The 25,679-nt window shown below is 41.3% G+C and overlaps 1 protein-coding gene and 1 long non-coding RNA gene across 4 annotated transcripts in view; one reads left to right on the forward strand and one right to left on the reverse strand.

Moving 5' to 3' along the window:
• Positions 1–25,679, forward strand: part of LOC124883040 (thyrotropin-releasing hormone-degrading ectoenzyme-like) — a 344,041-nt gene that overhangs the window by 105,096 nt on the left and 213,266 nt on the right. The window lies entirely within an intron of this gene.
• LOC124883041 lies at positions 8,165–23,716 on the reverse strand. The gene is made up of 4 exons (XR_007042071.1): positions 23,490–23,716; positions 12,376–12,556; positions 12,115–12,268; positions 8,165–8,669 (listed from the first exon to the last, which is right to left on the reverse strand). It is a non-coding gene; the product is annotated as an uncharacterized LOC124883041 (long non-coding RNA).

Here is a 25,679-nt window from a genome sequence, read left to right on the forward strand (position 1 = left end):
GGCGACCATCTGCGGTGCCATCTTGGATATAAGACCTGCAAAAGATTCCTGAGACCTTTAAAACTCCCAGCCTGGTTCATCACTCAAAACCCCAATCATGGGTAAGACTGCCGACCTGACTGCTGTCCAGAAGGCCACTATTGACACCCTCAAGCAAGAGGGTAAGACACAGAAAGAAATTTCTAAACGAATAGGCTGTTCCCAGAGTGCTGTATCAAGGCACCTCAGTGGGAAGTCTGTGGGAAGGAAAAAGTGTGGCAGAAAACGCTGCACAACGAGAAGAGGTGACCGGACCCTGAGGAAGATTGTGGAGAAGGGCCGATTCCAGACCTTGGGGGACCTGCAGAAGCAGTGGACTGAGTCTGGAGTAGAAACATCCAGAGCCACCGTGCACAGGCGTGTGCAGGAAATGGGCTACAGGTGCCGCATTCCCCAGGTCAAGCCACTTTTGAATCAGAAACAGCGGCAGAAGCGCCTGACCTGGGCTACAGAGAAGCAGCACTGGACTGTTGCTCAGTGGTCCAAAGTACTTTTTTCGGATGAAAGCAAATTCTGCATGTCATTTGGAAATCAAGGTGCCAGAGTCTGGAGGAAGACTGGGGAGAAGGAAATGCCAAAATGCCAGAAGTCCAGTGTCAAGTACCCACAGTCAGTGATGGTCTGGGGTCCCGTGTCAGTTGCTGGTGTTGGTCCACTGTGTTTTATCAAGGGCAGGGTCAATGCAGCTAGCTATCAGGAGATTTTGGAGCACTTCATGCTTCCATATGCTGAAAAGCTTTATGGAGATGAAGATTTCATTTTTCAGCACAACCTGGCACCTGCTCACAGTGCCAAAACCACTGGTAAATGGTTTACTGACCATGGTATCACTGTGCTCAATTGGCCTGCCAACTCTCCTGACCTGAACCCCATAGAGAATCTGTGGGATATTGTGAAGAGAACGTTGAGAGACTCAAGACCCAACACTCTGGATGAGCTAAAGGCCGCTATCGAAGCATCCTGGGCCTCCATAAGACCTCAGCAGTGCCACAGGCTGATTGCCTCCATGCCACGCCGCATTGAAGCAGTTATTTCTGCAAAAGGATTCCCGACCAAGTATTGAGTGCATAACTATACATGATTATTTGAAGGTTGACGTTTTTTGTATTAAAAACACTTTTCTTTTATTGGTCGGATGAAATATGCTAATTTTGTGAGATAGGAATTTTGGGTTTTCATGAGCTGTATGCCAAAATCATCCGTATTAAGACAATAAAAGACCTGAAATACTTCACTTAGTGTGCAATGACTCTAAAATATATGAATGTTAAATTTTCATCATGACATTATGGAAAATAATGAACTTTGTCACAATATGCTAATATTTTGAGAAGGACCTGTACTTAAAACCTTCCAATACATGACGATGTTGGTTCTAAACCTGAAACCATTTTTCTTTACCAGGAAAATGTTCGACTGCTGTTGTCTGCAGATAAGAGATTGACTAAGTAGAACTCCACAGAGCCACATTTGAAAGAACCAAGTGTCCCCTTTAAGGATGTCCTGGTGATGGATGAAGGTTGAGCAACAAAGTAGAAAATTAACTAGGAAGTGGATGGTGTTTGCAGGTTCTTGGTGCTGTCTTCTGGGGTGTCTCAAGAACTCATTGGATGCCAACATTACTCCCAAAAGAGCTGTAAATTTCGAGGACAGTTCTATGTGTGCTCAAAACTCCTGCAGTGAGGTTATGCTGGTTTATTTTCCTGGTGGAAGCATATAAAGGTCTACGGTGGAGTGGAGAGGCTGCAATGGTGGCGTATTCGTGACGTGGAGTCTGCACACAGATGTGGCTTGATTGATAATTTTGAAGACAGACAGCACATCATAGTCTCACGCTTTGGCTGAAGGACTTGTGGCAAAACACCCATGTGGGTTGATCTTCTACCATAAAGCAGCATACTGTTGCAGTCCGGCAGAGTTGTGACAGGCTGGGGCCCGTGGTAGTGGTGCAATCATTGCCGTACTTGCTAGGATCCTTATAGGAATCTATTATAACAGGGTCTCCAGAAAGAGGAACATGCCAAGGAAAAAATAACATTTGGTAAGTTTTAAGATCTTGGGTCATCCAGGTCTAGAAGAGCACAATAATGTTTGGGATAATTATTTTTCTAAAACATCCAGTTAAGTTCCAGTTTAGCCATCCAGCTGTTGATTTCAAAATTAGAGATTTTCCTTCTCCACACCAGTAACACAGGCAGCCAAACAACCCTACGCCATGATGTCATCTCTCCCATGCTTCACAGCTTTGAAAGCCTTCACCTTGACTCTTCAATTCAGTTTTATTTATATAGCGCCAATTCACAACACATGTTGTCTCAAGGCACTTCACAACAGTCAGGTACATACATTCCAATTAATCCTAACAATTGAACAGTGCAGTCGGAGTTAGCTTTTTATTCAAATTGGATAAAAAGTTTTTCTGTCAAAGGAAACCCAGCAGATTGCATCCAGTCAGTGACTTGCAGCATTCACTCCTCCCAGATGAGCATGTAGAGACAGTGGACAGTCACTGGCGTTGACTTTGCAGCAATCCCTCATACTGAGCATGCATGTAGCGACAGTGGAGAGGAAATTAATTAATCCTAAAGACAATGCATAAAGACAGAAAGAAGGAAACTTTAAAAATGTATTCCACCATGCTTTATGTCCTTTGTGTGATTGAATTAGTATTTTTGTCTTGCAATGCTATGCTAAGTGACCAACCTGCCAGGATGATTGAAGAAAATGGATAATTCTGTCATGACTGTCATATGAAGCTGGGGTTGAACAGGACCTATAGTGCAAGCAGGAACATCGGAGCCGCATGGTGAGTAAAGTTTTAATAATATCTAAACTGATAACTTACAGAGGAGTGAGTGGGACATGGCGCAAAAGCGATAAGATGGCCATGGATCGAGCAGGCAAACTGTCATGGACAGGCTGGGCATGATAAATCTAGTGGCGAACAATGAAACCCTGAGTGTTTAAATACAGAGGCAGCGTGGAGAAATGACCAGTGAACTAAAGGAGCTATTTAGATTAAATGTGAAGCAACTGGTGGAAGGAAGAATGAAGAGCAACTGAAGGAGGAAGGCTAATTAACACAGATGAGCCAGGGTTGTAACAGAAATATCTAAACTCAAGAATGAACCAAGAACTTAAATCTACAATGGGTGAACTAAAATAACAGCAACACAAGAACATAAACAGGGAGGAATAGATCCACAAACAAACTTAAGCACCTAACCCAGGCAAATCATGACACTATGTGGGTTTACTGTTTTCAATGTACAAAAATCATGTCAACAATGAATTTTCCCCTAATAAAAACAATGCCTGTATGAGTTTCACTGCAGAACTGAGCAAACAGACAAGTCAAAGCAAATAACCAATTCTATTCAATTCAGCCCCAGCCACTAATGTTCATCTGATTTTATATTTTGTGATGACAACCTGAAAAAAAAAACAATAGCTACATAAGTACTTTGTTAAAGCAAAATCATGACAACTGCCATGTATTCAACAGAGATCTTAGAGTACAGTCAGTAATTAGCAGAAAACTAACAGTAATTCAATTCAATTCAGTTTTATTTATATAGCGCCAATTCACAACACATGTTGTCTCAAGGCACTTCACAACAGTCAGGTTCATACATTCCAATTAATCCTAACAATTGAACAGTGCAGTCGGAGTTAGCTTTTTATTCAAATTGGATAAAAAGTTTTTCTATCTAAGGAAACCCAGCAGATTGCATCCAGTCAGTGACTTGCAGCATTCACTCCTCCCGGATGAGCATGTAGAGACAGTGGACAGTCACTGGCGTTGACTTTGCAGCAATCCCTCATACTGAGCATGCATGTAGCGACAGTGGAGAGGAAAAAGTCCCTTTTAACAGGAAGAAACCTCCAGCAGAACCAGAACCAGGTTCAGTGTGAGCGGCCATCTGCCACGACCGACTGGAGGTTTGAGAGAACAGAGCAGAGACACAAAAAGAACAAAGAAGCACTGATCCAGAAGTACTTTCTATGGGAAGGAAAAGTAAATGTTAATGGATGTAGCTCCTTTAGTCGTTTCACCTAGAAAGAAAGAACAGATAAACTCTGAGCCAGTTTTCAAGGTTAGAGTCTGAAAGAGAGCACATAGAATTAGTTACAGTAAAAGCTCAGTCAATTTCCATGTCTAGGAGAGATAAAGGGTTAAACACTAAAAGACAGGGCCATGTGGATCATCGGTAGAGGGTGAGCATTAAGTTGTTGCCAGCAGAAGCTCGGACGATTCTCCTCTCTTATGAACACATTCTTGTGATTGTGGTCAAATAACTCAATCTTTGTCTTGTGTGATCATAAAATCTCTAGAAGACATTAAGCTGGTCCCTGTGGGCAGTTGCAAATATTGATTGAAGAAGCTTGAAGGTGTTGATTATGAACAAGGGCTTCTTTCTTGGCCGACACCTTCTCAGTCTATGGTGATGTTAATCTGGCCTTTGCGAGTACAGCGACAATGGTGCTGATCATGGCAGGTGTGGAGCCTTTGGTGGTTTCTGGGTTGTTCCAGGACATCCTAACCCACTTCCTTTCATTAGAAGCGTAGAGCTGATGTCTTCTTTTACATCGTGGCAAAGTGGTGACACGTCTGAATAACTTGTACTTCAGTTATGATGGTTGAAATCTGTAGTTGCTCAGAAATGGCCCTTAAGACATTTCCACGTAAAGCTGTGCTTGTCTTCTTCTTAGATCTTCCCTGAGGTTCTTGGACTTTCCCATTGTTCTAAGTACTGGTCAATTTGTGACATTGTCAAGATGGACATTCTAGAACCTTTAGCACCGCTTGTTAAAAGATGTAGGTGAATGTACCTGTAACTGCAGCTCCTTAATAACATTGCCAGGTCAGGACGTTCATGTCTGTTTAGCCCTAGTCAGGTCAGTCTTTCGCCCCAAGTCCAAGTCAGGTGTGGGGTGAAAGACTTGATGTCTGAATTAGACTTGGGCCAAAAGACTTGAGAACCCGACTTGGACTTGTGAATATCTCTAGGCAGACAATGAAAAGCTTTTTTTCCAGCCTCTGGGATTTGCCGGTGCTTTTTAGCTGTTTTCAATTCACCTGTCCACATTTTTAAATCAGTCCTCTATTTATTCTTTGGACCTGCATCTTATTTCATCCGGCATTTTGTGTGTTTTAGTTACTAGCCACATATTATGGCCTGCCTCTGTCATCTTTATGGTAGCCTAATGTCAGTTGTAGCTCTGAGGCCATAGCTGGCCTTTAAATGGCTCTTTAGGCATTTCGACTAACTCAGATCAGCTCTTTTCCCACTTATGACTCTTGGACATGTGAAATAGGGAATGAAGTATCTAAGACTAAATGTAGTGTCTTTAAAGCACTGTTTGCAAACTTTAGTACCTTTACGTTGTTGGTAAAAATCCCTAAAAATAGCAGTTTTATGTTGCAGTTTAGACCCAGTTTCAGAACCATGGGTGCAGTTGGACCTGAATTTAAATTTGTGCAGAGTCCAAACATGCAGTAAATGGCTCTTTATTGATATTTGGATGATTTTTGCATTCAAGCCGCAAGTCAAAAACTAAAATAGTGATGTGTAAAATGTTCAAAGTGATGTTGCAAATTGAACATAAATCAAAAAATTTTCCATCCTTAGTTTCTTTTTTCTCTCGTTTATCCAAACATGGAAAATTGCTGAACAGCAAATTCCAGACTTTTTAAGATGCTAAAGGCAGTCTGACTATTAAACTGCTTAACTTTCTTCACCCAATGCAGTTATCTGTGACCCTTAAAAATACAAAATTTTATTTATGATGACTTATTATACCCTTTTTCTTGTAAACTGAACTATAGATTCCTTGAGTGTGAGTGAAATATTTGTTTTACAGGTTGGTTCTCACTTATTCTGTATATAAAGCAGCTTTAGTAAACATCAAACTGAAAAGTTTAATGTTTTGAGCCATATACCTCCATGTAACTGTGTCTATTTGCTTCGGTTCTTAGTAGTTTTCATTTGTCAGACGTCGATGTTTCAAGAAGAACCTTTTTAAAACCAGACTTCCACCTCAAGGGAACACTGTGCTAATATAAAGGGCAAATGAATACCAGAAAACAAACCAGATCGAACAATTAAAACCTGTTAGACGGCAGCTTCTTCCTCTTCTTCTTCTTACTATCTCGTGTGATTTGTGTGCCTGTGTTCATTTGTCGTGTAAATGGCCTGCAGAGACGGGTTTGATATCCTCCATCCATCATCTTTGCAGAGAGATGTAACCTGAAGAACCAGCCCACGCTCTCGACGCTGCGCTTAGAGCTGGAGAGCGCATACATGTCGAACTGTTTGCATCTGTATGAGTGTGTGCACACACTGGGTTTATAATGGAGGTTAAGCAAAAAGGCAACGTGACTTTGGCTGCCTGAAGGGAAAAGAAGAAAAACTCTGTGTGTGTTTTAGCTGAATAACTTTATGTTCCCATTTTGATGAAGACCCTGAGTGTTAATGTATTCTTTTTTTCCTCCACCTGCTTCATATAGACCAGATGTCAACACGTTGACCTCACACTGTTCACACACATATGCTCTCTTTCACTTGGTGCGTTGGTGAAATTCACTCTGCAGGACCGAACAAAGAGGCAGCAGTAACTGCATTTACTTGATGGACTCTTTGCTTTGCAAAACTGTTCATACTTCTTGACCTGGTAATCTGGAGGAAACTGTTATAAGGTTTTTGAAATGTTTTAGCAATAGAAGATAATCAGAAAGGTGTGGTGTGCTTTTATATTCATTCCTCCTGAGTCAATACTTTGTAGAACCACCTTTCTCTGTAGATACAGCCGCAGCTCTTTTAGGGTATCTCTCTAAAGACACTGAAAAAAATTACCCATTCTTCTTTGCAAAATTACTGTCTTAGTCAGATTGGATGGAAAGCATGCCTTTTCAAGTCTTGTCACAGACTTTGACCAGGCCATTCTAACACATGAAGCTACTTTGATGAAACTCTGGATGTTTAGGGTCGTTGTCTTGCTGGAAGGTAAACCTCAACCACAGTCCCTAGTCTTCTGCAGACTCTAACAGCCACTTCTAAGATTTTCCTCGGTTTAGCTCCATCTATCTTCCCATCAACTCTGACGAATATGTCTGTTAAAGAAAAGCCTCCCACACCATGATGCTGCCACCTCCTTGTTTCACCAGAAGGGTAGTGGGATCAGGGTGATGTACAGTGTTAGTTTCCCACCACAGGGTTTTGCATTAAGGTCAAAAAGACAGTTTCATCTGATCAGAGCACCTTCTTTTACATGCCTGTTGTGTTCTTCATGACTTGTGGATAACTGCAAGCAGGAATACTTATTATTTTCTTTCATTAATGGATTTATTTGTGCCAATCTTCCATAAAAGTCAAACTTGTGGAGTGATCTACTAATAGTCCTGTCAGCAGATTCTCCCACCTGAGCTGTGGATCTCTGCAGCTCCCATAGATTTATCATGGACCTTTTGGCTGTTTCTTTGATAAATGCTCTCTGTGCCCAGCCTGTCAGTTTAGGTGGATGGCCATGTCTTTGTAGTTCTGCAGTTGGTCCATGAGAAAATTCAAAGCTTGGGACATTGTTTCAGAACCAAACCCTGCTTTAAACTTCTCCAGAACTGGAATGACTATAAATTGTGTTGTTCAGTAATAGATTATTTCTCTGGATTAATTGAAATTAACTGTGTTCTTTGGACAAACATTTAATTTAAGGAGTTCATGTTATCACCAGAAAGGTAAACACAGCTTAGTTTGCACATTCTCAGGTGGAAATGGTTCATCAATAGGGGTTTATGCATCTTCATCACCATAAAACACCCAGTGACAGTTGACTGGTGATTTACAGTTTCTTTAATGTTACATTATTGTTCTTATTATATTGAAATGGGATAAAAAGACTAGCTTTGCTCCTGTGATTGCAGTAAAGGTTTTGCCTGTCCTTTAAAACAGAAGAGATTCAAATAATGAGGAAAATAAAGGAGGAGGATGTCTGAGCTGCAGCATCTGAGTAGTCAAGTGTCCAAACCACTTTCCCTGTCATTGAGGAGATTTTCTGCAAGATAATAATATAATAATAATACATTTTATTTGTAAAGCACTTTTTAAAAAAAACTCAGAAACTTTACAGGTATCAAACAAAAACAAAAGCAAAACACAGGATAAGCATAAAATAGGACAAAAATCACACATTAAAAGAGAGTTCCAGAGAGGGAGTTCCAGATGGTGGGAGCAGCTATGGAGAATGCTCTATCACCCCAGGTTTGGTGCTTGGTACTGAGTGGTGGAGACAAGATGTTGGCATTAGAGGAACAGAGGCTGTGTGAAGAAGTGTGACGATGGAGCAGGTTGGTGAGGTAGCAAGAGACCTGGTTATGGAGGGCTTCGTGGGTAAGAAGGAGCATTTTGAAATGAATGCATTAGGGAACAGGGAGCGAATGGATCTTCAGGAGAACTGGGGTGATGTGTGGGTGACAGGCAAGCTGCTCAGTTTTGTATGTCTGGTGGAGATATAGAGCTCTACATCATCGGCATAGCAGTGGAAATAGAGACCATGTCGGCAGATGATGTAACAAAGGGGGAGCATGTAGAGGATGAAGAGTAGGGGACCAAACATCGAACCCTGAGGGACGCCTAGTGACAAACAGTAGAGAATAAGAATCAGAATTCTTTGTCATTGCTCCACGTGGGTACAACAAAATTTTCAAAGCAAAACAAAACAATGCAGGCAAATTAAAGAAAATAAATATTAAAAAGTTTAAAAGTTACAAAGTTATAAGAAGTTATAAAAAAGTTATAAAAGAAGGACTGTGCAGGTGGAAAAAATATATATACAAGAATTTTTATAGGTTGTTCCAGTATTGCACATGAGGTAGCATATTGCACTTAGTGTTGTCTCTACATGCTCATCTGGGAGGAGGGAATGCTGCAAGTCACTGACTGGATGCAATCTGCTGAGTTTCCTTAGATAGAAAAACTTTTTATCCAATTTGAATAAAAAGCTAACTCCGACTGCACTGTTCAATTGTTAGGATTAATTGGAATGTATGAACCTGACTGTTGTGAAGTGCCTTGAGACAACATGTGTTGTGAATTGGCGCTATATAAATAAAACTGAATTGAACTGAATTGAAAGTGTTGAAGAAATTGCAAGGAATGTATTTACTGTTTATGTCATTTTAGATAGTAACAGTTGTTACAGTGTACATGAGGCGTTCAGGGCAACAACAGCTCTCGGAAAAAAGCTGTTTTTCAGTCTGTTTGTTTTTGTCCTAATTGCCCTGAAACGCCTCCCAGAGGGGAGCAGTTGAAAAAGATGGGTGTGAGGAGTCCCTGATGATGCTGCGGGCTCTCCTGAGGCAGCGGGTGGAGTAAATCTCCTCCTGGGAGGCGAGAGGGCAGCCAGTCAGTCTCTGGGCGGTGTTGATGACCCGTTGGAGCTGGTTCCTCTCTGCTGCAGTGCAGCTGGAGAACCACAGCGAGATGCCGCAGCTCAGCACCGACTCCACAGAGCAGCAGTAGAAGGTGAACAGCAGCTCTGGTCGCAGGTTGTTCTTCTTGAGAATCCTCAGAAAGTACAGTCTCTGCTGCGCCTTCTTCAGGATCGCCGTAGAGTTAGTAGACATGGACTACTAACTCTACGGCTTTAATGTAGAGTTAGTAGTCCACGTCAGATCCTCGCTGATGTGGGTGCCCAGGAACCTGAAGTCCGGCACCATCTCCACCCTGTCCCCGTTGATGCTGATGGGCTGTGTCCTGTTTACACCTGCGAAAGTCAACGATGAGCTCCTTTGACCTGGAGGTGTTCAGAGTCAGGTTATTGTCCATGCACCATGCTGACAGATGCTCCACCTCCACCCTGTAAGCAGTCTCATCCCCTCCTGAGATGAGCCCCACCACCGTGGTGTTGTCCGCAAACTTGATGATGGTGTTGCTCGGGTGGGTGGGGGTGCAGTCGTGGGTGTAGAGGGTGTAGAGCAGGGGGGCTCAGCACACAGCCCTGTGGAGAGCCCGTGCTGGTCCTCAGTGGAGAGGACCGGTGGTGTCCTACTCTCACCTTCTGGGAGTGGTCTGTCAGAAAGTCCATAATCCAACTACAGGTGCTGTTGGGGAGACCCAGGTGTCCCAGTTTGCTCATCAGCCGGCTCGGGATGATGGTGTTGAACGCCGAGCTGAAGTCCAGGAACAGCAGCCTCGCGTAGCTCCCTCGCTGCTCCACGTGGGTCAGCGTGGCATGTAGAGTGGTGGCAATGGCATCCTCCGTGGACCAGTTGGCCCTGTAGGCAAACTGGTGGGGGTCGAGTGTGGGGGGCAGGTGTGAAGTGATATGACCCTGTACCAGTTTCTCGAAGCACTTCATGACGATGGCCGTGAGTGCTACTGGCCAGTAGTCATTCAGGCTGGTGATGTTAGTCTGTTTAGGCAGAGGGACGATGGTGGAGGACTTCAGGCAAGGTGGGATGGAGCACTGGGAGAGGGACTGGTTAAAGATGGTGGTGAAGATCCCCGCCAGCTGGTCTGCGCAGTCCCTCAACACCCTCCCAGTCACCCCGTTGGGTCCAGCAGCTTTGCGTGGGTTCACTACCCTCAAGACTCTCCTCACCTCCTGTGTCTCCACAGTGAAGGTCAGGTGCATTTATCAATCCTGATGAATTGTCTGTAAGATATTAATGTAACCAGGAGAGGGCGGTGCCAGTGATGTTGAAGGAGGGTATTTGTATTTTGGTAACATACAGTTTTAAGACATCAGACAGGAAGTTGAAGCTTGGGTACAAGTGGGTCTTTCCAATTGACAATGACCTAAAGACTATCACCGAATTAGTTACAAGGTCAATGTTCTGGAGTGACCTACAAAAGTCCTGATCTTAGTCCCAAAAAAATTTAAGGTCAGAGTTGAAAAGGTGTGTGAGCAAGGCAGCCCACAAGTCTGACCCAATTAAACCAGTTTTGTCAGGAGGAATGGGCCAAAAATGAGAACTTCTGGAAATTTCCAAATTTAAAAAACATAAAAAATGAAAAATCCTTCCCATTATTCTGGCATTTAATAAATATAATAAAAAACTGACTTATTAAATAAAAATTGAATTTTCTACAGTGTGTTAAAATATATTGTGTTAAGAAGACTTAGCAGATAGAGCTGTGAGATCATTTTTTAACCACAAATCAAACAAAACCTTATTTTAGGGATCTTCTAACAAAATTAACTCACACAGAAGAGGAAAAGGTGCCAGATATAGAAACAGATTAGATCTTCAACACAATATACAATTTTAAATTGTCATAAAGTTTTTAGGAAAAATGGTCCAGCTTCCCAGGTGTGGTGAGATGTCCTCTCAGATCCACCAGTGATTCCGATAGAGTAATTAATCTGATGCATCTTAGTCCAGTGGTGTAACAAACTGTGCTGCATGAGGAACAGCTTGATCTCATTTGCCTGTAATTTAATTAAAGCAAGGCCAGTAGATCATAAAGTCTCTGCAATCCGACTGCATCATTCCAAATCAGATTCTGCAGATTTATTAACATACGACTCCTGCAGCCTTCAAATCGCTGTAGGGATTTAATAAAGCAGCTCCTCATGCAGCAGGAAGCACGAAGAGTCACTTCCCCTAATTTACAAATCGATGCAGCCTAATAAGCTGTTCCTGCTTTAACATTCCAATGTTATGCCATTTTACATAATTGTTATCCCTTCAAGAAGGTTTCTTTAGCATAGAGACATCAGACTGCTGAGAAAACTTGAAAGTTTTCTTTTAAAATGCAGCAGAGGTTGACTGCTATGTGGTTGTCTATGTCCAATAGTGGTCATACTGGTCTATGTCCAATAGTGGTCTTTAGAAATCAGAGAAGTCCATTTCTGGATCCTCTGTGTTCTGCTGGTAGAACTGGTAGAAACAGTGTTTGGTTACTGCAGGAGGATTACCTATGTGCCAATTCCTCACCAGTCTGGTAGACTGGTTTAATACGCCCAGGTGTGGGCTGGACCAGTTGGGATATTAACAGTCCCTGTTTGAGGCTGCATTCCATTAATCATGGATAAAAATGTCTTTTCTGGCATCTTTTGGCTTCGATATCTAACCTCTTTTATTGGCAAAATTTGTAGATCCATAAATATTGGTTGGTTTCCAGGGATGGGCCTGGCTCGTATCATCCAGAAGCTTTAGGAAGGCTATTCCAGAAGTTTAGTGTTAGCCAGCTTTATCAATTCCAAAACCAGCGTCGGGGTCTCTCTCCTGTTGAAATTGGAGGTAGGTCACCTTCCTTATTCCATCAACTTTGTACCCTTCCCACAACATAAAGGCACCACCATCATGCTTGACAGTTGGTACTGTGTTCTTACCCTTTAAAGCCTCGCTCTGACTTGTCCAAACACATTTATTGGTACTGTAGCCAAACTGAGTCTTTCTCATCTGAATATAAAGCTATTCTCCAGGAAACTTTTTGCTTGTCCGTGTGGGCAGCTGCAAAATCCAGTCCAGCTTGAAGGTGCTAATCCTGGAGCAGGTCTTCTTTCTTTGACCCTGAGGATTGACAGTTTAGGTGAGATAGTTAAAACATGGAGACAGAGCAGAAATATGATCCTCAACTCATCCTAAATATCACCCTAAACATGACTTTAATGCCCACAATGAGTATATATAACCTTCCTAAGAGAAATGTAGTCCAGTGGATTCAGGGTATACCCAGAGGTCCCATTATAGTGGAAAACCTAAATAGAGAGGTGCCTGGGTGGCATCCTGATCAGATAGACCTGCTCAAACTCAGCTTTGCTCAAAGGTCCCCATAGAAAATGACCTTCACACAGCAGGAAGACAATTTTAGTGTATAATAATACACTTATAACAAGAAAGGTATGGAACGTAAATGGACCGGTAACCTCTAAACTTCAGCATTCATCTTTTACCAGGACAGTTTGGATTATCTAACACCCCATCCTAACATCACTTGCAAACAAGACACCCAGGCCTTTGAACTTATTTTCTTGAGTAAAAAACTTCACCCCCAATCTGAAAGGAACATTCAAACCTTCTCTGGTTGATGTGGTCAGGTTCCAGTAGAGCAGAACGTCACAACAGCTGCATGCTGAAAACTCACTGATTGAAACTCTGAAATATTTAGTTTTTGGAAGTTCTTGATTAGGGCGACATGGCTCCCTGCCCAGAGTGGCACAGCCTTAGGGGTGGCTCAACCACGAGAAAGAACTGTTATAAGTGTTGCCCTCTTGGGTTCTGCATAATGTGGGCATTGCAAGAAAATATGGCCTTCCACAGTGGCTAGGTTATATTCAAATTGGCATCTGCTGTCAATTTAACATTATATTAAAGGATTATAAATGCACTTTAAACTAAGTTAAAGTGCATTTATTTACCTCTATTTCAAAATGTAAAATACTTAGACCAGGGATCCAGAACCTTTACAATCAAGAGATATTTTTGCCTATAGTCCAGTTTGAAACAAAGATAACTTATAATTTTATTATTTGCTTTTTATTATTTAGTGTAGGACATTTGTAGGAAAAGAGGATGGATAAATTTTTTTCTGTTATCTGTGAAAAAATACGTCATAAAAAGAAAAAAAGGCATAGTTTCCAACTTGACAAGAACAATAGATCAATATCAATAATACTGATAATGTCATTCAGTTGTTAAAAGGCAATGTAATTATTCCATAAATGAAACTGTAGGCTTATTATTATATCTATATTTAAAAACATTAGTTGTTTTTTATAATTGTAGCCAAAGTTAACAGCTATTGTGCAAGGTCCAAAAAAGCCACTTGCCACACTAAACCAGCAGGTTGCAGACCCTTGACTTAGACTAATAGAAACCTGTATTAAACTGTTGACAATTTATTTAAACTTAATTTTGTACTTTGTAGCTCTGAAAGCTAACAAAGAACACAACTGCTAGGTGTTCAAACAACCAATTCACAATGCAAAGCAGAAGGAAAAAAGAAAACATGCTAATAAAACAATGTTTCAATAATCGTTTAGATTTAGATCGAATTAGGATTTAAATAAAATTTTGGACAATTGATTCTTAATGTCATCAACTATTCATTACTGTGACTGATTGAGTGAAGTTATGGACTACCAAGATGATGACAAAAAACGGATATGGACACAGAATTTGGTGGACGGATAGCAGGTTTGATGATGTCACATCCGGGATTAGCAGCTCAGCTAACAACAAAGAAGATAAAACCTACTGCGCACATGTACCTTAAGTACCATCAACTCAAATATTGTCAGTGAATGCTGGCGCCGTACTACAGCCCATCAGAACTAACTAGTTCTGATGAAGCATCTAGTTTGTTGCTACATTAAAGCAAAACCAAAAATGAATTTAGTAGCATCAAGCTCGGTGGCCTAATTATCTTTAGCAGTTAAGTAGCACAAGCAAAGCAAAACACGATGACATAAGCAATGTGTACATTGGTTAATTCTAAACTAATTTTCTCAGCCTAATTTTCTCTGCCCAGACACAACCTCTTAGTGGGAACAGTTTTGAGAAACAGGACAGCCAGCTGAGTTTGGAAAGTCCAATGCACAGAGAAGACGTGATGGCCGCTATCGGTTTAGCAACTTTAGGCAAACTTGGACTGTGTCTTGTGTCCAGTCCTCAGAACAGTTGTTTCAAATGCCATTTTCTTAAGGGCAACGAAAGGGAAACATAGGGAATCATAATGGGAGACAATGCCATGTCTTCTTGGAGAATCTTAGGCTTAGATTCTTTCTTCCTGAGCTCAGACAGCCAGTTTTAGGCAGCCAATCTTATTTTCGGCTGAGGTGTGGTCACCGGAGACACAAACAGCAGACCATACTTTACTTTGGATCCAAGGTTCCTTCCAAGATGTCTTTTACTAGGCTAGCGAGCCAAAGACGTTAAATTGTGTTTCCCCCATGCAGCTTGTGAACAGCTAGGAAAAAGAGGAAGAACACTGCTCTGCTCCTGCTTTCATACCTCTATCTCTTTCATAAAAATGGGTTACGGTTGTGCATACTGGGATTCAGAGGTTTTTCCGGTCTCATTTGTTTCCTGCTACAGTTCAGTCCATTTTGTTTCCATCTGTGACTGGGCCCAACATGTTTAATAGATCAATATTTGAGAGTTCTCCTGCTTTTCTCACGGATCTTTTCTCAGCTGCATGTCTTTTTGGTTCTGTGTTGGCCGTTTGAGTTGTTGGTGCACTAAAAAGGGGCGTAGAAGATGGAATGGTGTCCGTGCAAGAACCACCACTGTCTAACTAAATTTGCTCTTAGAATATAGTTCATCAGATACAGTTCTTATACTTTCTCTTTCACTGTAAATTCTCACATGAACATCATATTTCGGAGGAAATTTGAATGCCGCTTCAGCTATCTTCTGACGAGTTTGATGTTTTATTCGAACAGCCTTTAGCATCCCAGTTATCTTCTCTGCTGGTTGCCATAGAAACGACACAGGGGTCACAGCAAGGCAGCTGTGTGTTACACGGAGGCATCATATGGTTTAATCACACAGACAACCACTCAGACACTCCTGCCAGCTCCAGATGCATTGTGGGTACCGAGAGGGCAATTTGGTTCAAGTGGCGCTGTCTGAGCACAACACACACACTTAGATACATTCACATGAGCCTGACATGATTCACCGCGCTGACTTACAACCCAATTTGCAGGGAAGAGTTTTACTGATGACTTGGCAACCCAGCGCATTTTTATTTACTATCTGGCAACGCGACATCATTTTACTTCGCCCTGAGCCGACACACGTGGGCTGTTCCTCTCAGAGCATTCATCCTTCTAGGTAAAAGCTGCGTGTCAGGACAAACACTTGAGTCAAGTCGTTTCCACAGCGACAAGAAGCCCAATTAAAGCCAGCATGCCAACTTACCCATCATGCTTTGCCCTGGGTTTTGTGTTGTCTCATTACAACAAGCGGTGTGTTGTCAGTACATTCAGTGGCTGCATTATCACAGTGGTGAGTGTGTGCTGGTGCCAGATGGTGATGCATTAACCATGCAGCCATTAGGAGGACATTAGAATAATGAACAAACTGCCTGTCTCCTTCACTTCTCTATCCTAGATGTATGGAAACAAAAACACAATATCTGTAGTGTGGAAACACCTGCTGCCTTTTAATTTTACAATGAAAAGTTTCAATAACTGGCTCCAATTAGCAGAAAAAAAATCTAATTTTGGAGAACTCTGCTCAGGAACTCGTGGGTAAACATCTAGAACCCCTTTCTGCAGCAATAACTGTCATTGTTTACTGTCTCTCACATCTTTGTGGAAGAAATTATGACCGACTCCTCTTTCTGCACGTGGCTCTCAGGATCCCACCTCAGCATTTCAATTAATTTGATATCTGGACTTTAATTAGGCCATTTGAACAAATTATTTTCTTTTTAGTCAGTGTGATGTATATTTACTACTCGATCATAGACCAGTTTGGGCCAAGCTTCAGCTTTCATCAGCCCACCACCACAGTGTTTAACAGTCTGCGTTTGTTTTTTTTTCCAAACATGCTGCTGTACATTATTTCTAAATATTGATCCCCAAAGGACATTTCTCCAGAGGTCTTGCTGTTCTATGTCACCTGCAACTGGTTCTCCATCTTAGGACCTATCCGTTTTTCACTGTATATGGTTCCTTTGGGGTCCATTTCAAGGGAAACGTGGTATGTCTTATCATTGTTTTGCAGATGAGAGCAAATGGAAGCCTGTCTGTACAGAATCTGGTAAACTTCTTACATTTGGATGGAAATAAGACTGAGCTGATAGTTGAAGGGGATGCAAATTATTTAATCTTTTATCATTTGAGGTTAATTAGCAAAACCAAACCCTATTTACCGGCTTTGAAAGGTTGATGCATGCTTTAATTATCGCTAGACCGGACTACTGAAGCTGTCTTTTTGCTGGGTGGGACAACCCTCCACTATGTATTTTTTTCTTTCATGGACCTGTACAGCTCTTTGGTCACTTTGGGTGTGTAAAGTGCTCGTTAATAAAGATTGATGGATTGATTTGTTGCTTATTAAGAAGCAACTTTGACTTTAGTCGTGCTGCCATATTCTTATTCAAAGAGAAGAGGCCTTTTCCTCCAGCGCTTCCCAACAAGTTATACCTGTTTAGTCTTTTTCTTTTTGTCTTGTCAGGAACTTTAACATTTAAATGCTAACAGAGGCCTTTTCGGTATGAGATGGAGCTCCTGGGTTTTTAATTATTTCTCTAAACATTATACACTCTTAGCTTGGATTTGAATTTGCTGGAACTTCCACCCGTTGGAAGATTGGTGGTTTTGCATAGGCTTCACAAATGGATAATTCCAGTTAAATTGGGGGAAAACATGAAATCACAATGCATCATGGGAAGAAGGGAAACCAGCAAAGACAGTGTGATGCTTTGGACATAATCTGCTGTAAGACCTTGGTTCTGTTGGAGTTTGTTACCTAGAACTCCTGCGTGCTCGTTTGTTTTGGTAAAGCTAAGTCCTGCTATACTGTTTTAGTAAAACTAAATAATAAAAGAAAATAAAAAGACTGCGCAGTCAAGTTATTCTGGCCGGCCAGGAGAAACGCTGCAGCCCCGTTGCTGCTCACCACGAACGCTTCTGCCTTTCTCCCCAGCTTCAGCAGTTTTTATTGAAAAGCCGGGCATGTACATGAAAAACAAAACACACATTCTATCAAGTGTCAGTTGGCCTGTCTGAAGTATCTTCATTGTTGCCGGGTAGAAAAACATACATTCTTATCAAATGTCAGTTGAGCTGTATGTCAGTTGGACTGACTGAAATATCTAAGTCAAACACGCACAGAAGCCTGACTGTTAGCCAGGCAAATTATATCTAAGTTAAACACACACAGAAGGCCTGCCAGCCAGGCCACCAAGCCACACAATACATTTTATTTCACACATTATTAAACATAACTTGAGCATAACAATTCACACCCTATTAAGTATTTTAAATGTTTCCAACAGTTCTGACAGTCAATGTAGATTTTACTCTAACATGAACCATCACCACAATATGCTGACCATCTGCATCCTTTCATGGAAACATTCCCTGATGGTTGTCCTTTTTCTGCAGGATTGTGCGCCCTGTCACGAAGCAGAAACGGCTCAGGGACAGTGGTATTGACTTTCCAGATATTAATCCAATCAAACTTCCTTGGAATGTACTTTTTGGTGCACCGTGCAACTTCAAGGACTTCACGCATGGGTGTCCAACTGCAGTCGTGCAGGACCTGCAGAGCTGGTCTTCTGCACATGTCCCTGCCCTAGAAGACCTGAATTTAAGGGCTTAATCGTCAGACTAACATGTTCAGCATAGGCCTGATAATGTAACATTAATTTGATTCAGCTGTACTGAACAAATGGACATATCTACAAAATGCAGAAAAGTGACGTCAGACAGCACTGACTTGAAGAATCTGCTGCTAACATCGTGATTCCATACACCTTCAGGGCTTTAGAAGGTTTTTCATTCAGTGTGTCCAAGATCCTGTTACTATATCTTTGTAGCCAAGAATGTAATAAACTAGGAAGGTTGTATCAGCCAAACTCTTGCCATATTTTACTCTCCTTGTAGTTTATAAAGTGTACTCTATTCCTCATTAGATGTATTTAATATCCTTTGGCTTTCACTCCTCTCCTCAGTGTACCAGCTGTTTTGAAAATAATGATTAAATGCTCTTCTTTCCTACCCAAACAGAACTCTGAGGTTTAATACCACATTCAGTCCTGGATAACATCTCTGCCTTTGTGTGTCTGTCTAAATGTTCTGCCATCAGATCAGAAACGTGATGAGCAGCGAGCCAACAGATCCACCCAGAGATCAGGATGGATTGGCTCCCAGTCCCTTTGGAAAAACAGTGTGAATTGGTTGCTTTTTCTGAGCCTTTGTTTTTTTTCTGCTTGAAAATTATCAAATGAAACAAACTCAGGCCACATTTTAAATCCCAGTTCTAAGCAGGTTTTACTGGGAGATGGCGGAGCGCAGCCTCCAAGCACAAACCAGCTCATTCATCCTCCATTCTGCCTCATCTGCATGCATTTAAATGCGAAGATGCACAGTGAAGTGTTAGTTTGTTAGCTCAGCACTGAGCTTCTGGATTGGATTCTGTTACATGTAATGTGGAAGAGAAATGCTCAATTACTTCTGCGTGCATGTGTGTGCACGCTTGTGTGTTATATGCTAATAATCCCATGGAGGGTCGAGGCAATCAAAAACCTCTCACTTTTAATCAGTGTCACACAGAGCAGCTCTCTCTCTCTCTCTCACACACACACACACACACACACACACACACACACGGTTTGTTTTAAACCAGTTTGACAGCTCCAGCACGGTGAGACGCAGGCACACAAAATGACAAATTAAAAAATATAATGGCTGTCAGAGGCTGCATGTGAGTGAGTAACACAGTGTGATAAACACAGTGGTGAATTTACAGTACGCTTCCACGCCCATACAGCTGTGCAGATGAAGCAGGGAAGAATGACAGAGCAGACAGGTAGCTATCAAAGAGAAGCAATCTGGATCGCATTTGTACGGGGAGCTGTCAAACACTCTGCTGCACTTCCTGCGTCTGCTTCAGTCTCTGAAATGAAGCTGGACTGCAAGTGGACCTCAAAGAGGAAAGGAAAAGCAGCAAATAAAAAAAAAATTGAAAAATTTGAGAAGACAGAATATGTGGATCAAAAGAAGCGTCTTTTTCCCTCAAAAATACATAACATTTTCTACATTAACATAGGCTCCAAATGGTCAACTTAATAAATATATTCTACAGTCTATACATCATCATCTCCCAGAACTCTGTCAAATGACTGGAAAACTCCAGATTCATTCCAGAGGACTTCGATTGCTGAGATTAAGCCTCAACCAGGCATTAAAATATCTGCGTCCGTGAAGTTATGGGACTGTAAACATCTATAAACCCAAGGTCAGGAGTGGGAGCAGAGCTATGCTGCAGGAGTGGGCCATCCCAGGAGATGTAAAGCCAAAGATGAAAGCGACTGATCAAGAATCTGTAATTTATAAAACTGGTGGACGGGAACTGGGAGGCTTTGTCGTCATTGTATACATTTTCTCTTGTTAAACTGTTGTTTCCTTTGACACCAAGCAAAGCAAATGTCTCTCTTTTGCTACTGAGTGTGCGGATGCCCCAAAGAGAACATTATCTGCCAGCTGTAACTCTTCATCCGGCCTTCATGGTGCCAACGTTTTTAATCTGCTTGTCATGGAAAACATTTTGGACCTGAAAAATGCCAAACTCTAAATTAAATCCTGAGCCATTGGACTGGAGCCTCCAAGGATCCATTTTTATTTCTCCAGCATGTCCTGAAGATGATTGATCAGCTCATATCCTTGTCATGACTTTGCTTTTTGTATTTTGTGATCATTTCGTGGTTTGGTGTACTTTTTGGTTTTCATGTATTTGTTACGAATCTGACCTCAGTTTTATGTATTTTTTCTTTTGTCCATTGTGTTCATTCACTTCCTATTTCTTTAATACACCTTTTCATGAGCATTGTATCAAATATGGTCTTTATGCCGTTACCTTCATGGCATTACCTTATACATCTATCCATCTATCCATCTCTTTCTCCCATCCATGTTGGAACAATCCACCTTTTTGCAGTTGAGGACCCTGAAAGGGTTATTTTGTGATAGAACCATTTAGGTTTAGATCAGCTATTGCGACTGAGTGGATGAATGCCAGAGGAGACATTGGTGTTAATGCTGATCACACACTATTGCTCATTTAGTCAACAAAGCCCATAGAGACTTTTTAAATGACATGTCCAGACCTGACAGGAGGTGAGAGTCTGTGAAACTTGACATTGAACCAAACAATGCTTTATCTCCCTCCATTATCAGACCTACATCAAACATCATCTGTTATTTTTCTCACCCCTGTAACACCAAGCGCCTGTGCAGAGCTAACTGACCACAGGTTGCTCTGTCAGTCTGCGTCTGCATGGCTGCCTCTTTCATGTTCAGAGACGATGAATCATGGATGGATTTGTTTCGAGGAATTTTTTAAATATTGATGTTTGGATCTTGCTTGGCTTTACTTCCAACATGTTCGCTCCTTTCTTTTTTTAATTTCTCAACTGCAGCTGTTAGATGGGTGTCAAGTGCAGAGACTGCACACATACACACTCTCACTATCATTCCTAACAAGTGATACACATTCATTACATTTTCTACCCACTGTGTGTGTTCTCTGTTCTTGACACCAATCTTCCCCGAGGCAGAAGAGTGTGCCGCCCACTTAGAGCTCTCTCTATCTTTTGCTCATTCGTTCACTCTTTCTCTTTCCCTGCTGTCTTCCACCTTGATCCAGTTGGCTGAAATAGGACTCTAATTGGCCGTGCAATGTCAGAGACTGTGTGTTCGTCAGGGTGTATGCACTGACCATAAAAGCTGCTCTCCTGGCATTGATTAAACCCCCGTGGAAAATTATCTCTGTTCATCAACATTGCTTATGTAGAAGTATATTTGCAAGAGAATAATCCTATCACGCTGTGAAGTGGTTTAGCTGTATATCTACACCTTTTGTCTTGTATAGGATGTGTGGAGCTATGAATATGCAAATCACACTGCCTCAGTCTCTGCATCTCGCCTGCAGCTCTAGTGTTCATCATTCACTGTTTAAGCACAGTGACACTTGACTACACCAAAGCAAGTTGTAAGTTTGGTGACTGACTTCTACAGGTTCGGACAAGCAATGAGTTTGGAAGTAAATGAGGTAATGGTACTGGGATGACCATAAGCCGACACATCAGCATTTGTCTTCATGTGCCACTCTTTACTACATAGGAAATGCAACATTAATGAACCACACCAGCCTAGGGCTTGCTTTGATTTTTCAGTTGTGCTCCGATGCGTTGCTAATGATAAATTCCGTTCAGTTGCCTGATCTGTCAAGTCCCACCCTACGAGTTGGCAGAATTGGTTCTTAGGTATGTGTCTGGTGACCTGGTTTAACTCTTTATTAATTTGCTGGATGTAGCCTTTACCTTGAAACAAAAATTTGTTGGAAGGCATTTGCAATTGTGTTGCATCTTCTTCATTTGTCTCCAGCTGGTGACTATTTCAGGAGTTTGTCCTTGCACCTAATGGTTTCACACACTTTACACTCTGTGGAGTTTACTTTTCCTTGATCAGTGTTGAGACAATGTCGCTGCAGATTGTCCTCAATTTGCCTCAGACTGGTGAAATAGTCTACGAATGGTCAAACTCTGGGATGCAGAGAAAGATTGGCATAATCACCATGTGGAAAATGGAGGTTTATCAATCGAAAGAAATGGCGATGTTCAAGCATCCTCCACATTTCTGCAAAAGATAGACACAACAACGTCTTGCTTTGTCCCAGCTGTTGCTAGCAAACGTCAAATGTTCTTGATATGTCAAATAAAACCTGAGCTTGAATTGTTTTGGATCTCTAAAGTTGCTCAAGATGTTCATTTGCATTTTGATTTATCAAACGAGGTGACGTGAGCACCACCTACTGGCATGTTATCAGTATGTTAATGTTTTTCTTAGAGTTGAAAACCTGGATAAAGAAAAATGGTTTAAAATACACCTGAAGGAGTCATTGGAGCATTAAACTACAACTCCAACAGGGAAATGGTTCACCTCGGTGTTGACCACCTCTAGCTTTGTCTTACTCTGACTTTAAAATTATGGGGCTTTTGAGGTCAAGAAATATGTTGTTAGTAGCGTAACAAAAAAGGTCAGCAAAATTATCCACTTGGAAGCACAACAGCCCGTTAAACTTGGTTAGACCTGTCATTTTTAGGGATTAGCATCATGCTAATGCTGAAGGCATTTAAGTGATATTTGTTTAGCTAGTTGGTGTCGTCTGTTGGTAGTCAGCTAGCTACTAGTATGATTATTACTGTAGCCTATCCACATAAAAATGTTTTATTCATTGCTTTGATTACATTTTAACTGAATTTAATCATCCATAATTATCCTCTTCACATTGTAAAAGACTACAGGCTACACAGAAGTTGTTGAAGCACAAATAAACCACAGTAAATGCTAAATTCATTCTGATACTCCCTTTGCAAATAATACACACTCACACTTCATTAATTAAAAATCAGAGACTAGAAAGAAATGAATTCCTAGCACAGATTTTTTTTAGTTGTTTAAAGCCAAAACAGGCCAGTGTTGCTTGTTTTCAGGCCTTTTTGACCATATTAGTTCCGACATTTGCTTTCATATACAGCTGTATTTCTGTGTTTAGATCCCATGCCAAAATAATTTTACATTGGATTCAAGTCCTTTTGTGCTGAAGCACAACCATCTTCAAACAACAGAATACTGAATTAATGCCTTCTCTGACTCCTCCGAGGTGCAGACCTGTCTTTTGCCAAGCTTGTTCTGTCTGCTAACACCCACGTACTGAATGCAAACATGTCATCATGCTCCATACTGCGGGATAAAAAATGTGATACCTTCTCTTCTTAACAAGGGGTAGGTCTGATCTCCTCCATAAAGCTTCCGGGTTGCGATTCAAATGATGGTGTATCGTTTGGCCTTTGAATCTTTACTCAGAGCAGAAAGTTACTCAACAAAGCGCTCTCAGTTTAGTGTGAAAGTGTTTGAAGGATCTGTACAGACTTCTGATGCTAACCTTATCCACAACTGCCGGTGTGGATCCAAAGGAAGCAAAGTGTTGAAGTCTAATGTCCCTCAAGGATAACAAATATGTGTTTTCATTCAAATCAGCAATTGTTGTTGGCGACAGAGTGCATTGGTGGTTAGGAAAAGTTGTGCAGGAAAAGCAATCTGATTCTAGGGTAGTGTACAAGACTCTGCAGGCAGCAATCGCTCTTTATTGGGGTCTGTTCAATCTTAATGACGGTACAGGAGAAAATATTGTATTTGCGGCCACAATTTATCTTCCCCTGCAACACTAAACTGTCCAAACATTTTGGACCCACTACTCCCCCTGACTTATGTAACTTTAGTCATAAATTACATCGTGGGCTGATAGTATAAGAAAATGTATCAGAAAGAAATGAGAAATGTTTATTTTTTAATCTTTTTGTGTCTTTAAAAGTAGATTTTACTTAAGTAAAGTCAGCTCAGTTTAAAGATGGAATATTTATTTGATGTACTTTTAAATGCACCATTGATTACTGTCCATCTATGAAATAATTCCTATAATAAGACTTTAAATTAAACCATTTGCTCCATCTAGGAGGTTTTCTTTACCAGTATTTTAAAATACAAGAGCAGAAGCAGAACAAGAACATGAGTTAACCAACAACCTGGGCAGGATTTGCACATGGGGACCTTGAAAACCAGGCCCCTTAAGTGCAAATAAAGATCTGATGCAGTACAACTATGTGCAAAGGGGCACCTATATGGGTTCTAGATGCACTATGACATTTTAACCAATTTTATACTTGGTACTGTGTGAATCCAGGTTCCTTAGTAGCCACACAGTGTAAGTGAATCCATATGGAGCCCACGTGCACATGTTGACTAGTAGAGACCAATGCCTTATGTATGAGGAAAACTAATGGCAAGAAATCACTTGCCATTAGTAAACTGGACAAAATATTTAATTGAAATGGGACCCATAAGGCCATGATTTGACTATTTACAAAAGACTGCTATTTCGTATTCACAATGTTGTGAAAAATATATTTGCCCCCTGACAAATTTCTTCTGTTTTTGCAGGTTTCAAATAATGAATATCCCTGTGTGGGAAAAGTAACTGACTAATAAACCCAATAAGTGGTTGTGCCACCCTTGGTGGCAACAGCTGCCATTAGGCATCTGTGATGACTTGCAATAAGTTTTCACATCACTGTGGGGGAATAATGGCCGACGCGGATTCGCAGAATTGTTTAAATTCAGCCACTATAGAGGATTTTCAATCATCAAAGGCCTGTTCAGGGCCATTCTGCTGCATCCCAATCAAATTTAATCTGCTCTTTGAATAGGCAGGTTTAAAACCATTTTGTTTTTTGAAGCCAACCATAGTGCACTAGGTAACAAAATAATGGCCAGGGTTAGAGATGCTGCAGGTATTGTTAGCAAATATTATTCCACTATTAGAAGTTGTGACAGGTTTGCACACTTATACAAATCTTTTTTTTTTCCCTTATCGTTTAAAAGTAACCCACAGAGACATGTTTTAGTGAAGTTCTCTGTCTTTGAAAGAAATGCTCTGAGATCACAAAGCTAACTTTGACCATTTCGGGTCTTTGTGGTGCAACCCAGTCCATTTTCACTTGTCATCCCACAATTACTCTGTAAGACTTGACCTGGTGCTTTGGATCAAATCCTGGCAGCGTACTTTTTCAAAGAGCCAGTAAACAGCCTGAAAACAGGAAAGTAGACATTTTAAAAGCAGTAAATAACTGTGGTTTAAAGAAGGGAACGAAGACGGTAAAAGTTTGGGTGACAGCAAAGTACGGGTCATCAGACAGATGGCACCTCAAATCGCTTTCACATACACCTTCGAGGCTGTCAGACATCCTCACTGCTACAGCATCTGATAGATAAAACCAATCAGAGGGCAGTGTACATGAGGCGTTTCCTGTTTTAGCACACATGCCTTGAAAAATGGACAGAAACACACCAATCACTGTAAAATTGACGGTCATGTGAGGCTGCATGTAACGCTCAGC

This window comes from Girardinichthys multiradiatus, chromosome 17 (assembly GCF_021462225.1).
Source record: "Girardinichthys multiradiatus isolate DD_20200921_A chromosome 17, DD_fGirMul_XY1, whole genome shotgun sequence".
Classification (NCBI taxonomy): Eukaryota; Metazoa; Chordata; class Actinopteri; order Cyprinodontiformes; family Goodeidae; genus Girardinichthys; species Girardinichthys multiradiatus.